The following is a 6,912-nucleotide window of genomic DNA, read 5'->3' on the forward strand; positions in this document are numbered from 1 at the left end:
GTCTAGTAAAAGAATTAGGAATAAATGAGCACTCATGTCATCCCACATACAAAAACATCACTTGACAAGGATGAGATTTTGGTGATTCATAAGTCCTTAATAGCTTCAATGAACATTATTTTGAGCAGTAAATCGGAGGACTTACCTTGTTTGTAATGGATACCTAAGCTTCACAAAATTCCATACAAACAGCCGTACATTGCCAGCTCATCTGCATGTTCGACGAAAGAATTGTCCATTAGATTGGCAAAGATTCTTTCCGCAATGAAAGAGGGTTTCCAGAAATACCGTGAAACTGTTTACTCGCGTAGTGGTATTAACCATATCTGGATTTTAAAAAGCTCTTAAAGAACTTCTGAATAAATATAAATTTCGATCTTTCTCTGAAATTAGTTCTATCAAAACGTTTAAAAATTTCAACCCTGTGTACCACCATTCCCTATGTGTAATTGAAAAATCGTCTAAAAGAAATAATTTAAATCTACAATGCTTTTCAACATAAAAATGGTAGCGCACGCTATACATTTATTACTTTTGGATACCATACGGCATATTTTGTTAATAGTGAACAAAAAAATAAAACATGCTACACAGAGGAACAAGTGACCAGTATGCTGGAGTTTCTTATTGACAAAATATTTGTTGAATTTGGAGGTAGACTTTGTCACCAAATTGTCGGTATTTCTATGGGAGCGAACTGTGCGGCAGCAACTTCTTCTTATCTTCATATTAGTCGGAGTTCCTTCAGACATTTGTCAAAAACAAGAAGATCAAAGAAGCCAGATCATTTAATTTCACATTCATTCATATTGTTCTTTCCATTAACAATCCAGACTTTTCTGATTGAATTCCATTAATATAGCCCCCAGAACTAGAAATTAAAGGAACAACAGACACAGCTTCCTCTGCCTCATTTTTAGACTTATACCTCGAATTTGACATGAGCGGTCATCGTAGTACCAGAATCTATGACAAACGAGACGATATCAATTTTAAAATTATCAGTTTCTCCAACCTTAGTAGCAATATACCAACTTCTCCTGCATATGGGATATATATTTCCCAACTCATTCGATATTCAAGAGCTTGCAGATGCTACTCAGACTTTGTAAACCGTCACCAGTGTCTGAGCAGAAAGTTGATGAACCAGTGGTATGTCAAAGAACGTCTCGTCTTTTTTTCCAAAAAAGTTCATCGGAAGACCTTGTGGGTAAATATTTCTTTTGAACTTCACAAATGATAAACGTTGGTCTTTAAGTATAGATTCTAACTACTGACGTTGTTTGTCACCTTAATGACGTGTTATGGTACTCTTTTATTAGTCTTTGTAAATTATTACGTTAACTGTTTAGTCTATTTTTGGCCCAATCCATTTGACGTGGCTCGGTACTTATACATCCCGTCATTGTGTTATTGTGCTATGGTAAATTTTTGTATTCTTGTCTTTCGTTTTTGCTTATGTGCTTTGTCTATATGCTTTTTGGTTTTTCTTTGTTGAAATATTTGTTTTGTTTTTATAGTGACTAAGATTATAACACAATGTTGCCTGCTGTACCCTTATTTTTTGACATTTTCACCTATTATGTCTGTTTGATTTATTCACATATCGTCGTCAATATAATCGAATTTTATGCGACTGTCATACATGTAAGAGGTTAAGCTGGCTATAAAACCAGGTTTAATCCACCATTTTCTACAGAAAAAAATGTCTGTACCAAGTCAGGAATATGACAGTTGTTATCCGTTCGTTTGATGTGTTTCAGTTTTTGATTTTGCCATTTGATTAGGGACTTTCCGTTTAAAATTTTCCTCGAAGTCCTGTATTTTTGTTATTTTGCTTTTTTAATTTAAATAGGCACTGCTCTTTTAAACTATCTTTTGAGATAATAATTACAAAAACAGAAAGCATAAAATTGAGAATGGAAATGGGGAATGTGTCAAAGAGACAACAACCCGATCATGAGCAGACAGCAGCCGAAGGCCACAAATGGGTCTTCAATGAGCGAGAAACTCCCGCACCCGGAGGCGTCCTTCAGCTGGCCCCTAAACAAATATGTATACTAGTTCAGTGATAATGGACGTCATACTAAACTCCAAATTATACACAAGAACTAAAATTAAAAATGATACAAGACTAAAAAAGGCCAGAGGCTCCTGACTTGGGACAGGCGCAAAAATGCGGCGGGGTTAAACATGTTTTTAGAGATCTCAACCCTCCCCTATACCTCTAGCCAATGTAGAAAAAACAAACGTACAACATATACTCTATTGAAGAAAAAATCAAAAAGTAAGCTGATTGAATAACTTATTTATATTAAGAAATATATTGACAACATATCAAAGGAATAATCTAGTATTGATTCAAAAATTAATTAAAAGTTAAAAGAATTAGATTAAGAAATTGTACAAAAGAAAGCAGAACAACATCACCAAGAAAATACAAATTACAAAAAGAGAACTAAAGTCAAGCATTTTGGTTTAATGATTAACATGAGAATTCTGATGTTACGTTCTAATAATTGAAAAAGACAAAAAGAAGGCAGCCATTACAAACGGTTAACGTAACAGTTTTTTTGAGTAAAATTACAATGAGATAAATAATTAGGTAATAAAATTGAGAATGGAAATGGGGAATATGTCAAAGAGACAACAACCCGACCAAAGAGCAGACAACAGCCGAAGGCCACCAATGGGTCTTCAACGCAGCGAGAAAATCCCGCACCCGGAGTCGGTCCTCAGCTGGCCCCTAAATAAAATTGTGTACTAGTTCAGTGAAAATGGACGTCACTCTAAACTCCAAAACATATAAATGAACTAAAATTAAAAAACATACAAGACTAACAAAGGCCAGAGGCTCCTGACTTGGGACAGGTGCAAAAATGCTGCGGGGTTAAACATGTTTTTTGAGATCTCAACCCTCTCCCTATACCTCTAGCCAATGTAGAAAAAACAAACGTACAACAGTACGCACAGTAAAACTCAGATTATGAGAAGTCCGAGTCCGATGTCAGAATAGGAAACAAAAGAAAATAAACAAAATGACAATAATACATAAATAACAACAGACTACTAGCAGTTACTGACATGCCAGCTCCAGACCTCAATTAAACTGATTGAAAGATTATTTCTTCATCATATGAATATCAGGCACAATCCCTCCTGTTAGGGGTTTAGTATTATACTGTCATAAAATATATGAGAAGAACATAACCCGTGTCATGCCAACAACTGGTTTTAGAATAAATATGTTTAATTCCGATGCAAAGACCCTATAAGTGAATCAATATTAAAGCCAAAATATGCAATCTTTAATGACCTGACAACAGTATCGTAACTATATCCCTTCTTAATAAGTCTGTTTAAAGGTTTTGTTAGCTTTTGAGGTGAATACTGACATTTTTGTGCTTTGTAAAGAATATTACCATAAAAGATTGGATGTGAAATACCCGAACGTATAAGATGTCTGCATGTTGAGTTATATTTACGAAGAATGTCCTTATACCGATGATAAAATTTAGTAAATGTTTTGACTAGTTTATGATATCGAAAACCCTGGTGTAATAATTTTTCAGTAATATATAAATTTCTCTCGCTAAAATCTAATACCTTGTTACATACACGAGCGAATCGTACAAGTTGAGATATATAAACACCATAAGATGGTGACAAGGGAACGTCACCATCTAAAAATGGATAATTAACGATAGGAAATGAAAAATCATCTCTATTATCATAAATTTTTTGTATTAAGCTTCCCGTTAATGATATAGATATCAAGATCGAGGAAAGGACAGTGGTCATTGTTAGTATTAGCTTTATTTAAAGTAAGTTCAACAGGATAAATTTCTTTAGTATACATACTGAAGTTGTCATTATTGAGAGCCAATATATCATCCAAATATCTAAAAGTATTGTTAAATTTTTGTATCAGATGTTGTTTCGATGGGTCTTTGCTGATTTTAGTCATAAATTGTAACTCATAACAATACAAAAACAGGTCCGCAATAAGTGGTGCACAGTTAGTCCCCATTGGAATTCCGATAACTTGATGATATACGGAATCTCCAAAGAGAACAAAAATGTTATCAAGTAAAAATTCAAGGGCAGATATAGTATCAAAGCATGTCCAATTGACATAGCTCTTTTTTTTGTTGCTACTAAAAAATGACCTAAAAGAGTTTGAACATATGTATTCGCATTCCGACTTTTTAAATGCCCATTTAATTAGGTGTGTGAATTTTTTTTTAATAAGAATATGAGGCAAAGTGGTATATAGGGTAGAAAAATCAAAACTTTGAACAGATTCAAAATCACCAATATATGCATGCAATTTATCAAGTACTTCCAACGAGATTTTGACACTTCAAAAGAAGTTAATTTCACTATTTTCAAAGGCCTTATTTGAACAATTTATTATCAGGTTTTTGATTGTACCAAGTGTACTAGTAAGTAGAATAGACAATTTAGTAGTGGAACAATGACTTGAAGACGAAATAAATCTATATTTGTAAGGTGATTTGTGTAGCTTTGGAAGCCAGTACATAGTTGGGACTTTCATTGTATTTGGTTCTGCTTGTAAAGAAGTAGCTAATAGTTTATGTTTGTTACAGATATTGTTTTCTGAAAATGAAGTCAGTTGGAATGTTGGTGAATTCGTGATTTCCTTTTGCAGAACCTCAATGTAAAATTTACGTCAAACTATAATGATATTATTAGCAGCTTTATCAGCCGGGACAAAAACAAATTCCTTGGCTAGTTCTTTTAGTTTATGTTTGATACGAGAGAAAGGATTTTTATGGTTGTTGTTAAGAGTAAAATGTTCTTTAAAATGTTGTATACGTATATCAACTATCTTCATTACTGAATTAAAAAAAGAGTCCAAAGATTTTTTGTCAGCTTTTTCCCGTTTTATCCATTTCAAACAGTAAGCACGAAGTGAGTCGTGGATGATATTACGACACTCATTCCAATTAATAATTGACGGGGGACGATATTTAGGTCCTTTACTGAGGAAAGATTCTGACTCTCGGTCGCGAACGATGTTAAGGTCTCCTGTTATAACATGGGAAATGGGGCCATAAGTGTATTCGGAATTACTACAATTACATGACGGAGGTGTATTTTCACTGATATTTACATCTTTACAGACTTGGCTATAATTAAACACAAATTTTCGGGTAGATTTCTTGTAAATATAACAAATAAGAGGGAGTTCAGTATTATCAAAATATCCAGGAATTTGTTCTTTAACAGAATGGTCGTAAAAAATACCGGCAATATTTACAAAATCAAAACCTTTATTGACATACTTTATTTTAATAAAATGTTTTTTATGATCTTCAGGGCGATCTATTTTGGGAAACAGTTTAGAATAACAATATGCCATTATAATTTGAACGATTTCATACTTAGGACTGCATTAAGAAATTGTGTTGCAATCCTCTAAAATTTTATTTAATTTATTTATATTTCTTTGATTGCGATTTTTTCTACGCCCATGAGAACGGTTTTTACGAACAGTTTTAGAAACAATATCCAAAATGTTAACAGAATCGGTTCTTGATATATTACCAATTCCCATGATATTATCATTAAGACCGAGAGGGTAGACTGTCTGTAATTTTTTAATCCAATTTAATTCAATTATTTTCCGCGATCGTATAAACTTTGAATTAGATTCACCAGGCTGCTTATTTACTACTTCGAAAGGTTGAACTGTTAAATATTTAATAGGATGATTGTGCTTTTTAAGATGTTGATAAATGATACTTTTGAATTTATTGGGTCTTTTACGTCATTTAGGTCTCGGGTGGATAGTTATCTCATTGGCAATAAGACCGCATATACATAATATATACAATACTACATTGAATGTGCGTATATATATATGTCCTTTTGTATTCCAAATAAAACGATTTAAAAAAGAGTATTTCAATATATATAATGTCTGTTTATTTTGATCGTTACTCTTCCTTCATTCACGAATAGAATCACATAACCGAACCATGATCAACAAGAAATAAACCTTGACACGAATGAACCAAACCATGACACTGAATATTCTGTAATCTCAAATTGTGTGCACTAGGGGCCGTTTTTCGGGAAAATTGACGGCAGTTTAACAAAATATATGATGTAGCAGACAGTAAGCAAACCACTTTTCTTTGTGCATTAGAAACGAATAACAACTTTTAAATTTTGACATACGCACTCATTATTCTGTGTCAAATTAATAACTATATGATACAAATGTTGATGTACTAACATATTAGCTATAAACAAAGATACTTGCCAGCTTGAATTTATTGTCATTAGTTCCTTTAACAAACTATTCAAATGTTTATATTTTGACACTGTTTGTCATCAAAAACACTTAACACAACCATGTTCATCTTAACCAAACTATGACAAAATCACTGTACTAAACGCTTCTCGATATGACGAGGTTACTAAATTAAGCCATTCGTTTTTTTCGCTTGAATTGGTTCATACTATTTTTTTCTTTTCGAGGCCTTTTATATCTGACTAGCATATGACATACGGTGACCTATAATTGCTTATTTCAACTTTATTTGAACTTTGGTGGATAATTGTCTCATCGACAATCATACCACATCTCCTTATTTTCATATATCAAGTAACTAATTATAACACTATTGTTTAAAAGACTATTTACACCCATTATAATACAGACCGAGGAGAAGTCGAGGTACATTTAGTTCTTTCGAGGTTCATGACGGTTAATAATCTGCCAATTGTTCTGAAGTGACATGGATTGCACTATTCGTTATAAACATTATATTAAACTGAACTGTAAGTGTTAAAAAAAAAACAAAAAAACAGCAGGGTTCCATTTTCACTGTAAATACAATATAGGTTTCGATTTGTATTAATGTATCAGTGATTCATTCA

Source organism: Mytilus californianus, unplaced genomic scaffold, assembly GCF_021869535.1.
Source record: "Mytilus californianus isolate M0D057914Y unplaced genomic scaffold, xbMytCali1.0.p SCAF_5, whole genome shotgun sequence".
In the NCBI taxonomy this organism is placed as follows: domain Eukaryota; kingdom Metazoa; phylum Mollusca; class Bivalvia; order Mytilida; family Mytilidae; genus Mytilus; species Mytilus californianus.